The following is a 15,456-nucleotide window of genomic DNA, read 5'->3' on the forward strand; positions in this document are numbered from 1 at the left end:
GGCCATCTCTCTTCCTCTTGCTTGGCTGTACCACTGCTTGCTTCTCCTAGCATCTGAGCTGTTTGCTGGCTGGTTCTAGACCAAACCTGAAGCTGGCTTAGGGTCATGCTCTTTTTTTTTGAGTACGTGGAGAAGGCCTCATCGGCTAGGACATAGACAGCGCAAGACCTGATGGCAGGAACGTGCCAGCTGATGTGCAGTGAGAGCTGGCGCTGCTCTAAAGCTGTGGTCTCTTCTGTCAGCTGGGTCCTCTCAGGGGCATTGCTGGGCAGTAAATATCCTTGGAAGTAAGATCTCTCCTATTGTGTGAGCTCAGAGAGGCTCCTGCCCCAACCAGGTAATTAACAACTTATTGGTGCTATTGAGGCCAGAGGATATAATAGTGAGTAAGGCCTAGTTTGTGTCCCAGTGGAACACAGTGACAAGCAATAATGAGATGTGGCTGGTGAGGCATCAGGGGTTACACGGATGGGATGGAGATTCATGAATGTGGGAGAAGCCGTAGGGAGATATTTAAATTGGGACAAAATGAATAAGCTCATGCTTATGATCTCACTGTGTGGGAGGCTGAGGTAGGAGGGTTGCTGTGAGATTGAGGCTAACATGGGCTACACAGTGAATTTCAGGACAGCCTAGACTAATAGACCCTGACTCAAACAAACAAAACAAAAAGCATAGGATTAGTCAAGCATATGAGGGTGTCATGAGCAGGTTATGTTAGAAACATAAACAAATACGCTTGTATCTTTCAACAATATCAGAATTTATTAAATAACACCAACCTGCCACCATTTCAGCCCAGGTATCTTCTTTTTGGTATTCTGATGAAGGGATTACACCCTTTACTATGCCTGATACTGGGTACTTTGGTGGTTCTCCCCTGTGGCTGTTAAAATCCCCGATGAGTTAAGTCTCCTGTCCTCCAGCTGAACTCTTAACAAGAGAGTCGGTATCAGGCAGCCTTGAATATCACCTCAGGCTCCCCCATTTGTGGGAGGCTCAGGGCTTCCATGCTTATATTTTGGCATCACCCTGGCTTCTGAGATGCTGAGCCTGTTGCCTTGGTTTAGTGTAAGAATCAGCAGCCCATCCTGCGGACGCTTCTCCTTTCATGAAATCATATACCTACCGCTCCATTAGGAGGCCATCCTCTCTCTAGACTATGCCAGCTCTGCTTGGAATACATCGTTGAGTGTGTGTGCATGTGCGTGCACGTGCATGTGCATGTTCATGGGAGGGGTTCACCAGATAATCTCAGGTGTTGTTTCTCAGGTGCTGCCCACCTTTTTGGAGACAAGATCTCTCACTAGCCTCACCAAGTATGCTACATGGGCTGCTTGAAACTCCTCAGATAGCCTAACTGACCAGTGACCTGTCTCTACCCCTCCAGGGCTTGGATTAAGGGTGTATATCATCATATCAAGCTTAATTTTTTAAAAAGTGTTTCATGGGCTGGAGAGATGGCTTAGTGGTTAAGTGCTTGCCCGTGAAGCTTAAGGACCCCAGTTCGAGGCTTGATTCCTCAGGACACACGTTAGCCAGATGCACAAGGGGACACATGCATTTAGAGTTTATTTGCAGTGGCTGGAGGCCCTGGTGTGCCTATTCTCTCTCTTTCTATCTGTCTGTCACTCTCAAATAAATAAATTAAAATAAAAAAAGTAATAAAGTGTTTCATTTATTTGGGAGAGAGAAAGAGGAAATAGAGAGAGAATGGGTGTGTCAGGGCCTCTAGCCACTGCAAATGAAATCCAGATGCATGCGCCACATTGTACATTTGGCGTTATGTGGGTCCTGGGGAATCAAACCTGGGTCCTTAGGCTTCTCAGGCAAGTGTCTTAACTACTAAGCCACATCTCTAGTTCTCAGCTTTTTTTTGTTTATTTTTATTTATTTATTTGAGAGTGAAAGAGAGAGAGAAGAGGCAGAGAGAGAGAGAGAATGGGCGTGCCAGGGCTTCCAGCCACTGCAAACGAACTCCAGATGTGTGCGCCCCCTTGTGCATCTGGCTAACGTGGGTCCTGGGGAATCGAGCCTCGAACCGGGGTCCTTAGGCTTCATGGGCAAGCGCTTAACTGCTAAGCCATCTCTCCAGCCCTTTTTTCTTTTCTTTTCTTTTCTTTTTTGTTTTTTGAGGTAGGGTCTCACTCTGGTCCAGGCTGACCTGGAATTAACTCTGTAGTCTCAGGGTGGCCTTGAACTCACGGCAATCCTCCTACCTCTGCCTCCTGAGTGCTGGGATTAAAGGCGTGCGCCACCATGCCCGGCTTCTTTTTTCTTTTTTTTAAAGCAACATGATTCTACAAATTGAACTCAGATCTTCGTGGTTGTGAGGCAAGTACTTTTACTGACTGGGATATCTTTTCAGCCCTATTGTTGTTTTTGTAATTAGTTGATGTGGTGTGTTTGACAAGAAAGAGATTTATTTATTTCTTTATTACATTAGACTGGGCACTGGAGCGGGCTTCAGTGAATAACTGCTGAAAGTTGAGGGGATGGCAACGGGAAGCAATGAGGTGGGGTTTCAGAAGAAAGAACAAACCCTCCCTGTGTGTGATGTTGACAGTTCTTTCTACTTTCTACTCAGGAGTCTTTCCTGACCCCCGAGGGAATGTAGTAGGTGACAGAACCATCTCCCAGCTCCTTAGTTACACCCCTTACCTGAAGGATCAACTTAGGCTGAACAAGACTTTCTTGGTCCCAGTTCCTAGGTGAGAGAATATGATTGGTTCAAATGGTTGGGGTGTTCCACAGTAGTCCAGTCAGTACTGATGCAGTGGGGCGCTGATTGACTAGTGGTTAAAGCGCTTGCGTACAAAGCCTAAAGACCCAGGTTCGATGTCCCAGCACCCATGTAAAGCCAGATGTACAAAGTAGCACACATGTCTGAAGTTCATTTGCAGTGGCTGGGGGCTCTGGTGTGCCCATTCATTCTCTCTCTCTTTCCTTTGCCTCTCTCTGCATGTAAATAAATATTTTTTTAAAAAAATACTGGTCATGGGACAGGAAATAAGGTAAAAAACATAGATCCCAGGAGCCTTTGCAGGTAAGTGGTATACCCTGTGGATCCTAGTAAACTGGAAAAATACTCCAAAAGACATTCACTGTCACCTGTACAGACTCACTGTCAAAGGTAGTAACTGGCCTTTGAATGGTGATAAGGAGCCAGATGAATAAGAGACTAGAGACAAGTGGGTTCAGAGAGAGAGGGAATATACTCCTCAGTCCACAGGGGAGTGAGCTGTTGGTTTGTCTCCCCAGATCAGGGTTTCAGGCTCCAGTCCCAGGATCCTGGAAAGGGCAAATATTCCCCAGACTGTTTTCCTGGCTGCTTTGGGACTCTCATGCCAGTGGAGGGAGAAAACGAGATGGACCTGTGCCCAGTCTGCAGAGAGGAGCTAGCTGGTTCTGGAATGGGCTGGTGTTATCCAGACCTCTGGGCTCCTATGAAGCTGTTCACAATGAGAGAGGGGAGGATAGGGGACACACACACACACACGCACACACACACACACACACACACACACACACAGAGAGAGAGAGAGAGAGAGAGAGAGGGAGAAAGAGAGACAGAGAGGAGAGAGGAACTCCTCTCAGGAGCATTGCTATGCAATAAATATCCTTGGAAGTAAGATCTCTCCTACTGTGTGAGCTCAGAGATGCTCCTGCCCCAACCAGATAATTAACAACTTATTGGTGCTATTGAGGCCAGAGGATATAATAGCGAGTAAGGCCTAGTTTGTGTCCTAATGGAACACAGTGACAAGCAATAATGAGATGTGGCTGGTGAGGCATCAGGGGTTACACGGATGGGATGGAGATTCATGAATGTCGGAGAAGCCGTAGGGAAATGGTATTTAAACTGGGACAAAATGAATAGGCTCATGCCTATAATCTCACTGTGTGGGAGGCTGAGGTAGGAGGATTGCTGTGAGCTTGAGGCCAGCATGGGCTACCCAGTGAATTTCAGGACAGCCTAGACTAATAGACCATGACTCAAAAAAAAAAAAAAAAAAAAAAGAAAGCATAGGATTAGTCAGGCATATGAGGGTGTCATGAGCAAGTTATGTTAGAAACATAAACAAACATGCTTGTATCTTTCAACAATATCAGAATTTATCAAATAACACCAACCTGCCACCATTTCAGCCCAGGTGTCTTCTTTTTGGTGTCCTGATGAAGGGATGACACCCTTTCCTAGGCCTGATATGCCTGATAAGTTATTGACCCTGCTTTTCCTGATATGATTTTAATATACCCATGTGCTCCAATAGTCCAATAGTTCCAATTCATCTGGATAAATTTATTTGAGGCCATCCTTTCTGCTCTCAAGGCGAAGTCATTTTTCAGTCTGTGCCACAGGGTTGGTGCCTGGCAGATGGCACCTCTCATATGATCACTCAAGAGCAGAGTGATCTTCCGCTCTCCACATGGAATTAAAAGCTGCTGGTCAAATGGAGTTTGTCGGGGCAAGGCACAGTCTGAAATGTCACTGTTATTTTTTCCAGTATGTGGAGTAACTTAGAGCCTGATCTCAACAGAGGATCATGGTGGAGAGAAGGGTGTGGTGCAGGGTTTTAGGCCGGGGCAATTTATTAAAAAAAAAAAAAAAAAGGGCTGGAGAGATGGCTTAGCGGTTAAGTGCTTGTCTGTGAAGCCTAAGGACCCCGGTTCGAGGCTTGGTTCCCCAGGTCCCACATTAGCCAGATGCACAAGGGGGCGCACGCGTCTGGAGTTCGTTTGCAGAGGCTGGAAGCCCTGGCGCGCCCATTCTCTCTCTCTCCCTCTATCTGTCTTTCTCTCTGTGTCTGTTGCTCTCAAATAAATAAATAAAAAATTTAAAAAAAAAAAGCCTGTAGGAGGAAAAAAAAATGGCATTTCGTGCTGGAGAGATGGTTTAGTGGCTAAGGCATTTGTTTGCAAAGCGTAAGGACCCAGGTTTGATTCCCCAGTACCCATGTAAGCCAGATGTACAAGGTGGCACATGCATCTGGGGTTCATATGCAGTGGCTAGAGGCCCTGGTGTGCCCATGCTCTCTTCCTCTCCCTATTTGCCTTTCTCTCTTAATAAATAAATAAATAAATAAATAAAATATTTAAAAAACATGATATTTTCCAGAAATACAAGTTCTCCAGAACCCTGGCTAAATATTGAGCATCAGGGACTTGTGATGCTGCTGCATATTGTATGTGATTTTTTTTTTTTAAATTTTTACTGTTTTATGGTTGGGGACTGTGTTTTCCACAAATGGAAGGTATTTCAAGATCTCACAGGCTTTGGCTACTATGAGAGCAGGGCAGGAGGGCATCATGACATCTCAGCCCTTCTGAGCCAGCAGCAATCACCTCTGTGCGAACAAGGACAAGGGCTGTGGAAGCAGCTGGCCGGTGGCAGAGCCACCACCTTTTCCTGGCTTCTGCTGTGGTTGAGGCTGTACCACCAACACTGGCTCAGTGAACCTTGATCTGACCAGAGCTGCTTTCTAGGGCTGCACTATGACGTCCTGCTCTGCGGCATCCGTGCCCTGCTCCACCGGGGACAATAGTGGCCTTCTTTATCTTCATCTCCACCACTTGCCAAAAATACTTCTGACAGTCTGAGAGCCTGTGTGCACTGGAGCCTACTTTCTCCGGGTTGAGGACATTCCCGCTGGGACACCTGTCATCCCATGAATTACCAAAGTGGGAGGCTGGGTAGGTGTCTCCTCTCTCTCATACCATTGTGTACGTGCCATCTCTTAACCTGTGAGGCAGGTATAGTGTAAAGGGGACCAAAATGGGAAAAGACAACCTTTTGGGCTAGAACAGGCACAGTCTTCCATCAAGGCTGTGTGAGTGGTTGGTAGAACCTCAAAACTTGTCTGGACTTGGTTCCTTATCTGAAGTGACGGGAGGCTAGGCAGATGTTCTTTGACTTGCTTACCCACATGCTACCTAGGAATCTAGGACACCTGGGCAGAGGGTGGGTGACACATGGGTTGAGTGAACAGAGGAGTGCCCTGGCAAGCAAGGATGGCACACTCATAAGGACCTAGCTGATTTAGGGTGAGAAGTATATTCTACCCAGCCACTCTTTCTCCATAGAACACAAACTCTCTAGTTTACCAGGACTCCTTCCATAGCACCCTCCTCCAATCTTTTGTTCCATCTGGGCCTCTGTAGTCAAGGTTATGCATTCAACTCTTGAATGCCTTCCACATCCCCTCTCCCAGCTTCCCCAGGACCTGACTCAGAGACTGTTCCACATACTGAATCATCGTGGCTGCCCACACCTGTTGAGTAACTTCCATCTGTTGTGTCTGGTCCTGTGTTAAGGGTTTCCACACTGTATCTCACAGAGTCCTCATGAAACGCCCTTGGAAACAGGTTCTGCCTGCAGCATGCCCGCCCTCCTCTTCACATGGCTGTATTGTTCCTGCAATTCATTCATTAGCCCCATTGTTTGTGCTAGAGTTTCATTATCCCCTTCCCCTCATTGCTTTGTCACATAATCCTGTGTTATTTTCCTTATAGTACTTGTGATAGAAGTTATCCTGATGCTTTCTTTCCTTTTGTTTTTTTCTTGAGGGAGGGTCACATTCTAGGCCAGATTAGTTGGAACTCTGTAGCCCAGGCTGGCTTCAAAATCATGGCTACCCTCCTACAAGTGAGTGCTGGGATTACAGGCCTGCACCACCATACCCAGATTTTTGCTTCTATCTATTTTTTTTGTTTTTTTTTTTTTTTGAGGTAGGGTCTTGCTTCAGCCCAGACTGACCTGGAATTCACTATGTAGTCTCAGGGTGGCCTCATGGCGATCCTCCTACCTCTGGCTCCTGAGTGTTGGTACTAAAGGCGTGAGCCACCACACCTGGCTTTTTTTCCTCTTTTTTTTTTGGGGGGGGGTTCAAGGTAGGGTCTCACTCTAGCCCAGGTTGACATGGAATTCCCTATGTAATCTCAGGGTGGCCTTGAACTCATGGTGATCCTCCTCCTTCTGCCTCCTGAGTGCTGGGATTAAAGGCATGTGCCACATGCCCAGTTCATACCTGGCTTTTTGCTTATTTCTTAATGGATTGTCATTATTCCCTAGAATATAAGCTTCTCTGAAGCACAGACCTTGTTTTTTATGATCACATTGGCCTAGACCCCTACACCTGCCTTAGTCCAGGCTGGCCTCAAAATCATGGTTATCCTCCTACAAGTGAGTGCTGGGATTAAAGACCTGCACCACCGTGCCCAGATTTTTGCTTATTTCTTAACGGATTGTCATTATTTCCTAGAATATAAGGTTCCAAAGCTCAGACCTTGTTTGTTATGAGCACATTGGTCTTCCAGACCCCCAGCTCTGCCCTTAAGACCTAGAAAAAGGCACTGCATACACTAGGTGTTGAGAAACATGTTCTCAATGGATCAATGAGTCATGATATCAGCTATGAAAACATCCAAGCAGAGAGAGAGAGAGAGAGAGAGAGAAGAGAGCACAAATTATTTGCAGTTCTTATGTTAGCAAAATTGGTGTTTAAACCCAAGTTGCATGTCTCTAGCACCTTTGGTCCTGGGCTAGGTTTAATAGTGGTGTAACCTTCTCTTGTCTGGTTTCTCTTGCTAGTCTGAAGTGGGCTGGATTGCTGTCTGCTCTGATAGGTCATCTAACTGGTGTTTGGCTTTGCTTTCCTTTAATATTTTCTATTTATTTATTCGGGACAGAGAGAGAAAGGGGGGGGGATGGATATGCCAATGCCTCTTGCTGCTGCAAGTGAATTCCAAACATATGTGCCACCTTGTATATCTGGCTTATGTGGGTCCTGGGGAATTGAACCTGGGTCCTTTGGCTTTGTAGGCAAGCACTTTAACCACTAAGCCATCTCTCCAGCCCTTGATTTTCTTGTCATGGAACATGAGTTCTCAGAACAGTGCTCCTCATCCTTCCTTGCCTCCCTTCTGTGAAAATAGTTCCTTGGTTGAGCATTTAATTTCTCACGGATCTAGAAGCCACGGCAGCAAAAAGCACACTTCTTTCCTGACAACCTGATTCTGATGAGGGCTCTAAATTTACTGTCACTCTGGATTGTCCTCTATAGACATCATGGCACTGAGGGTGGAGGGTGAGTAAGAGCATGGGGATTTAATTTCTCAGAAAAAAGTAGAAAAAAATGCCAGGGAGAAGAAATGAAAATCTGCAGTCCATTTCTGGTGGTCATTTTTAAAGGGAAATATAAAAATAGAAAGTCTTGTTTAACTGAGAAACTCTCTAAGAATGGATGTACAACAGAATCATGTATAGAATTGGGCAAAATATGAAATTCCATCCCAGTTCTGGGAAGAGTCAGAGGAAAAGGGACATATGTGTCTCGTTTTGTCCTTTCTCAGATTTTACATTTATGGTATATAAATAAAGAAGGAAATGAAAGATGGGAGAAAAAAAATCTTAGCTTCCTCAAAATATCTGAGATATGATGTATAAAATTCATCAGAATGTTCATGTCTCAGAAGCTTCTAGACTAATCTCAGAAATGCAGGATTCAACACTATAACTTCAGAAGATTGTCAAAGTGAAGCTGGACATTTCTGAGAGTCTCCCCTCCCACTGTCCAAGTTTCCCCTTCATCTTATATGTCCGTAAGTCCTCTGTCCTTTGCAGAAGTCAGTCTTGATCATTTAAATGAGTCATTATTGAAATAGACTTCTAAATTTAAAACTGTCTCCCACATTGAAACATGAACTCCTTTAAATACGAGACGATAACATCCCAAGGAAGTCTGAATCAGAAATAGAGGCTCCCACGCTTTTGTCTCTCCTTGTTTCTTTCTTGCTAAGAGAAATGTCTTAAAAAAAAAAATCATATTTCAGAAGGTTCTACGGCTGGAAAACAGAGCAGGCAGTTTAGCTCTCTTCCCTACAGCTCAGCAGCCGGGAATGTTCCTGGTGGAGTTAGTTGGGAAAAGTGTGGCGGGAGCTCTGTGCAGGGGCTTTGCTTCATCTGAGGGGTGTGCCTAGTACACCCAAAAGGTCAGGAAGGGCATGGGAGAGGACTAAGCCGGGAAGCTTGTCATTTAAGCAATAAAGGTCCGAGAAAGCCTCAGAGGGCCTGAGTTTGATTCCCGGCGCACAAGTCAAAAGATAAATTGTCCATGCAGGCCTGAAACGTTAGTCCTGGGGAAGACAGAGACAGGAGAATTACTTGGGCTCGCTGGTCAGCCAGTGTGACTAGCAATGGCAGCTCCAAGTTCAGCAAGGGACTGTCTAAGGAAACAACATGGGGGAGCAACGGAGGCCTCTGTTTGCTCATGTACATACGAGCTGCACACATCTACACACACAAGTGCATAGACTGTACATAAGCAAACTACTTACAACAACAGGGCAGCTAGGCAGCAAGGTGCTCACGGAGTCAGACTATCCCCTGAGCAACTTGTTTCCTTCAATCTTTGTCAATCTCTTGGAAATATTCTCTTCTGGTGGGGCGGGGGAGGAGCAGAAGGCTGTCCCTTCTTTGTACTTGGGGGTGTGTCTGGGAGTACACGAAGCAAGCCACCGGATCAATTTGGGTGCCTTCTCAAAGGTCACTATGTAGGAGGTGGAAAATTGACTTGCTTTTGAAAAATTATTATTTGACAGAGAAAGAGGGAGAGAGACAGAGAGAGAGAACGGGCACACCAGGGACACCAGCCACTACAAATGAACTCCAGATGCATGTACCCTGCCTTTTGCATCTGGCTAACGTGGGTCCTGGGGAATCGAACCTGGGTCCTTTGGCTTTGCAGACAAACGCCTTACCCACTAAGCCCTCCCACCAGCCCGTTTACTTGCTTTTTGACTAAAGCAACACATAAATTCAAAGAGATGATGGGCTTATGACAGTGGGAGTCTGCCTCCCTCCGGGTCGCCAGCTCCTGTGGGGCTCACGCCCCTGCCATTCAAGACCGCTTGCATCAACTCCATTGGCAACACTGGGGACTCCAGGAGAAAGTGTTCATTGGAAGGGGAAGAACCCACCAGTGTGGGCCCTGGCGAGGACTGGGCGCGTCCCAGGAGTTGCTATTCAGGAACAAAGGATTCATGGAGTAGCGAGGTACCTTTGATGGTCACGGCTCAAAGCCATCAACTCTTCAAATCAGTTTTTTTTTTTTTTTTTTTTTTTTACATAAACAGGCTGTATTTGCAGGGGAGCAGGAATTTAATCAAACAAGCCAAATCCCATATCGTCATCTGACTCCTCAGACTCTTCTTTCTTCTCATCCTTCTCCTCGGCTGCAGCAGGGGCAGAACCAGCAGCAGGAGTCAGGGGCAGCCGAGCCAGCCACACACAGCCTCACCAGCAGGCCCGCTGGCGAGCTTGCCAATACCTTGGGCGATGACATCTTCAATATTTTTCCCGTTCGGCTCACTGATGACCTTGTTAAGCCGGTCATCATCAGCCTCGATGCCCACGCTGTCCAGGATCTCCTTGATGTCCTTGGTGCTGGGGGAGGAGGTGCCCCCGAGGGCCGCCAGCAGGTAGGAGGAGACATAACGCATGTGGACAGCGGCGCACAGGCCTAGCGTGAGATCATTTTTTTTTAAGGAAAAAAATGAACCGTATTTTTATTTGTTCATTTCTTGCATTTGACATACTCTTCAAGGAGATAACAATAGGGAATGTTTCACAAAATTCTGTGTCATCCTTGCGCAGGTCTCTGTATCCTTCCAGTTTTAGTACACGTGCTGCCAAAGTGAGCCCCAAATCACAGTTTTGAAGAAGACTGCCTACTTTTTTTATTTATGAGAGAGAGAGAGACAGAGAGGGAGAGAGAGAGGGAGGGTGGGGTGGGGGGAGAGAATGGGTGCACTAGGGCCTTAACCACCGCAAACAAACTCCAGACACCTATGCCACCGTCTGCACATGCGCCATCTTGGGCTCATACGTCACCTTGTGCATCTGGCTTACTTGGGTTCTGGGGAGTTGAACCTGGGTCCTTAGTCTTTGAGGTGAGCACCTTAACTGCTAAGCCATCTCTCCACGCCCCCCTTTTTTTTAAAAGGGAGAGAGAGAGAGAGAGAATGGTTGCATCAGAGCCTCTAGCCACTGCAAAGGAACCCCAGACACATGTGCCACCTCATGCATCTAGCTAACATGGGACCTGGAGAATTGAACCTGGTACTTAGGCTTCACAGGCAAGCGCTTAACTGCTAAGCCATCTCTCCAGCCCTTAAATATTATTTATTTATTTATTTGCTTATTTATTTATTTGACAGAGAAAGAGAGAGAAAGTGAGAAAGAATGGGTGCGCCAGGGCCTTCAGCCACTGCAAACGAACTCCAGATGTGTGCACCCCTTTGTGCATCTGGCTAACGTGGGTCCTGGGGAATCTAACATGGGTCCTTTGTCTTAGTAGGCAAATACTTTTAACTGCCAAGCCATCCCTCCAGCCCTCTCTGGCCTTTTAAAAATTTTTATTTTTAAATTTTATTTCTCTCTGTGTGTTCTTGAGTGTGAGTGGCCAGAACTCCAATGTATGCACCACTTTGTGCATCTGGCTTTCCATGTGGACTGTGGAATCAAACCCAGGCTGGCAGTATTGGCAAGCATGTGCCTTTAGCTATTGAACCATCTCCCCAGCTGGCATCCAGGTTTTTTTTTTTTGCTTGTGTTCTGGGGATCTGAACCCACACTTGAGTGGCAAGCACTTAATCTGCTGAGCCATCTCCCCAGTCCAAACTGCTTTCTTTCCTAGTGAGCTATGGTTACGTGCCCATCCACTTAGCTTTTGGGCAGTGGTAACATCTGATCTGCTTGGCAGTTGCATTTGTCCCTGTGAACCGAGTAGTTCTCAATTGCAGGGAGAATTGATAGTATTTCTACAGACAATTTCTGGCAGTGCTCAGGACAGTTTTGGTTGTCCGAACTGAAGGAGGGGCTTCTGGTGGGTAGAGGCAAGAAAGATTACTAAATATCTAAGCAGTTTGCAGGGCATACATGCAGAGGACTCCCGTTCCTTACACCATGTCCAGCAAAGAGTTAGCCAGCCCCTGTCATATCAGCCTCCAGTGATGGAACAAGCTGATATTCTGGTTTGCCTATCAGTCTCTTGTGAGTTCAGTTAGTTTGGATGTGCTGCTGAGAGACTAAACTACTTTTGGGTGTGATGTAATCCAGTTTCAGTCCATTGGAGTGAAGACATTGACGACCATGCTTAATCTGCACATACGAGCTCTGTGTGGTAGCCAGTTTCTCCCCTTGACTTGAAAATTCTTTCAAATTCCCAGCTATTTTTAAAGATGCTTTGATTTTTTTTTTTTGCTTAAATAAATTCAGTAAGTGAAACAAACACATGTTCTAAAGTTTTAGATAATAAAAGACAAATAACAACTCTCTTATTTGCATTCGCCCACACATAAAAACATTGCAAAGTATGCCAGCTGGGGGCCAGTTTCCCCAGGATTCACCAAAGCCAGATGTACAAAGCAGCGGCAAGAGGCCCTGGGATGGCCATAATCCCCTCTCACTCAAATAAAAAATAAATACAGGACTGAGAGATGGCTTGGTGGTCATGGAGCTTGTCTGCAAAGCCAAAGGACTCAGGTTCAACTCTCCAAGACCCACTGAAGCCAGATGCATAAGGTGGCACACGTGTCTGGAGTTTGTTTGCAGTGGCTGGAAACCCTGACACACCCATTCTCCATTCTCTCTCTCTCTGCCTCTCTCTCTCTCTCCAATACATAAATAAATAAGCAAACAAACATAAACAAGTCCATAGCCTGTGTTATTAAGATACTTGCATTCCCATTAATATACCCACGACAAAGCGAATACATTTGCCCCACTCTTGTCACGCTCTGCCCATAGCTTTCCCTCATGCTGATGTGCTGATGTTGATCTGAGAGTCTCTTTAGAGATAGCCTTTGGGCTATCTATGATTACCCGCTATTGCAGACACACGCAAGAGCATCTCTGTCTCCGTGTTCTTGCATATGCATGCTACTGTGTTCCCAAGGGGGAGTTGTGGACTAAAGGATTTGAATTCTTCTAGATACTTCCTGCTGCCCTTTCAAGAGGAGAGCCATTTTATACTCCAACCAGCAGTGATTGACTGTACATAGACTCACATCCTTTTTTTTTTTTTTTCTTTTCTTTTTCGAGGTAGGGTCTCACTCTAGCCCAGGCTGACCTGGAATTCACTATGGTGTCTCAGGGTGGCCTTGAACTCATGGCGATCCTCCTACCTCTGCCTCCTGAGTGCTGGGATTAAAGGCGTGTGCCACCATGCCCGGCTGACTCACATCCTTAACAATGGGTTGCCTCAGGCTTTAACAATGCTGTTAGTCTGATGAAGTAAAACAATAGACATACAATATTGTCATTCTACCGGTCAACAGAGACATTTCTTTAATTCTTATATACTTACGGCCACTTGCTCTCCTCTTGTTTTCAAAAACCCATTCTCAGTTATTAGCATTTGAGAAAGAATAGGACTCACTAGAACCGTTCTCTAATCTTCTGCCTCTTCAAATAATGCAGAGGTAAGTAAAACAGACAGGCATGGGCTTCTCCTTGGGTTTGGACCCCTAGGTTTTTCACAGCTCTGTCTTGATTTGGCTGGAGAGGGATCTTAGAAGGATAGGACTGAGGGGCATCGTATCAGTCCCAACCCTTTGGATAAAAGGAAGAAACCTCAAATTCTGTGCCTTCCAGACCTCAAATTAATCTTGCAAAGGAAGAGATTATAACTTCCATTTGTGTTTTTCTCTTAAAAAAAAAGACCTGTTCATTTATTTATTAGTGTGTGTGTGAACCATGGTGTGTGCATGTGGATGTCAGGGGACAACCTTAAGGTCAGTCCTTGCCTGTCAGCTCCTTTGAGGTAGGGTCTCTTGCTCATGGCCTACACAGTCCTATAGACTAGCTGTTCTGAGAGCTTATGGGAAATTCTCCTGTATTAGCCTCTCATCTTGTTCTAAAATTGCTGGGATTACAGTAATCTGCCACAGTTTCTGGCTTTTATCTGGGGTCTGGGGATCTGAATTTAGAGTTACATGGTGTGGTGGCTTGATTCAGGTGTCCCCCATAAACTTAGGTGTTGTGAATGCTAGGTTCCCAGCTGATGGAGATTTGGGAATTAATGCCTCCTGGAGGCAGTGTATTATTGGGGCGGGCTTATGGGCTTTATAGCCAGTTTCCCCTTGCCAGTGTTTGGCATACCCTCCTGTTGCTGTGGTCCACCTTATGTTGGCCAGAGGGTGATGTCCACCTTCTGCTCATGCCATCGTTTTCCCCTGCCATCGTGGAGCTTCCCCTCGAGCCTGTAAGCCAAAATAAATCTCTTTTTCCCAAAAGCTGCTCTTGGTTGGGTGATTTCTACCAGCAACGCGAACCGGACTGCAACACATTGTAAGTGCTTTATGAGTAAGCCACCTCCCCAGCCCTGTGCTTGCGTGTATTTTTCCCTCCTTCCTTCCTTCTCTCCTTCCTTCCTTCCTTCCTTCCTTCCTTCCTTCCTTCCTTCCTTCCTTCTTTCCTTCCTTCCTTCCTTTTTTTCTCTCTCTCTATTTCTCTCCTCTCTCTTCCTTTCCCTTCCTTTCCCTCCCTTTCCCTCCCTTTCCCTCCCTTTCCCTCCCTTTCCCTCCCTTTCCCTCCCTTTCCCTCCCTTTCCCTCCCCTTCCCTCCCCTTCCCTCCCCTTCCCTCCCCTTCCCTCCCCTTCCCTCCCCTTCCCTCCCCTTCCCTCCCCTTCCCTCCCCTTCCCTCCCCTTCCCTCCCCTTCCCTCCCCTTCCCTTCCCCTCCCTTCCCCTCCCTTCCCCTCCCTTCCCTTCCCTTCCCTTCCCTTCCCTTCCCTTCCCTTCCCTTCCCTTCCCTTCCCTTCCCTTCCCTCCCCTTCCCTCCCCTTCCCTCCCCTTCCCTTCCCCTCCCTTCCCCTCCCTTCCCCTCCCTTCCCTTCCCTTCCCTTCCCTTCCCTTCCCTTCCCTTCCCTTCCCTTCCCTTCCCTTCCCTTCCCTTCCCTTCCCTTCCCTTCCCCTTCCTTCCTTCCTCCCTCTCTCTCTCCCTCCCTTCTTCTTTCTTCTTTCCTCCCTCCTCCCCCCTCTTTTTTTAATTCAATCTGCTTTAGTTGGTGCATGTGCGTATGAATGTGGGCATCTGTGTGCCGTGATGCGTGTGTGGAGGTTGAAGAACAACTTCGGCTCTCAGTCCTCAGTGTCCACTTTGTTTGAGGCAGGTCTCTTGGTCAACACCGTCTTTGTCGGGCTGGCAGGTTCGCAGGTCTCTCGTCTCTGCCCCCTTCTCATGCTAGACGCCCTGGGACTCCAGACAAGCACTACAGTTCTGGCTTTATGTGGTTTCCGAGGACCCGATCTCAGGTCGTCAGCCTTGTGAATTTTTCCTTGATGTCACTTATTGTGTGTGCATTGTAATATATACAGCAACTTGCATTTTGCCTCTATCTTAACCAGAAGCTCTGGAGTTACGCATTCCGGCACCTTGCTAAGGCTTATGGTGAGA

General features: G+C 46.6%; 2 pseudogenes; both read right to left on the bottom strand.

The window, feature by feature from the left end:
* Nucleotides 1–10,137: 10,137 nt before the first annotated feature.
* On the bottom strand, nt 10,138–10,500 carry LOC101602516 (annotated as a pseudogene).
* A 109-nt stretch (nt 10,501–10,609) lies between these two features.
* Nucleotides 10,610–10,702, bottom strand: LOC123459084 (annotated as a pseudogene).
* Nucleotides 10,703–15,456: the final 4,754 nt, after the last annotated feature.

This window comes from Jaculus jaculus, chromosome 2 (assembly GCF_020740685.1).
Source record: "Jaculus jaculus isolate mJacJac1 chromosome 2, mJacJac1.mat.Y.cur, whole genome shotgun sequence".
Lineage (NCBI taxonomy): Eukaryota > Metazoa > Chordata > Mammalia > Rodentia > Dipodidae > Jaculus > Jaculus jaculus.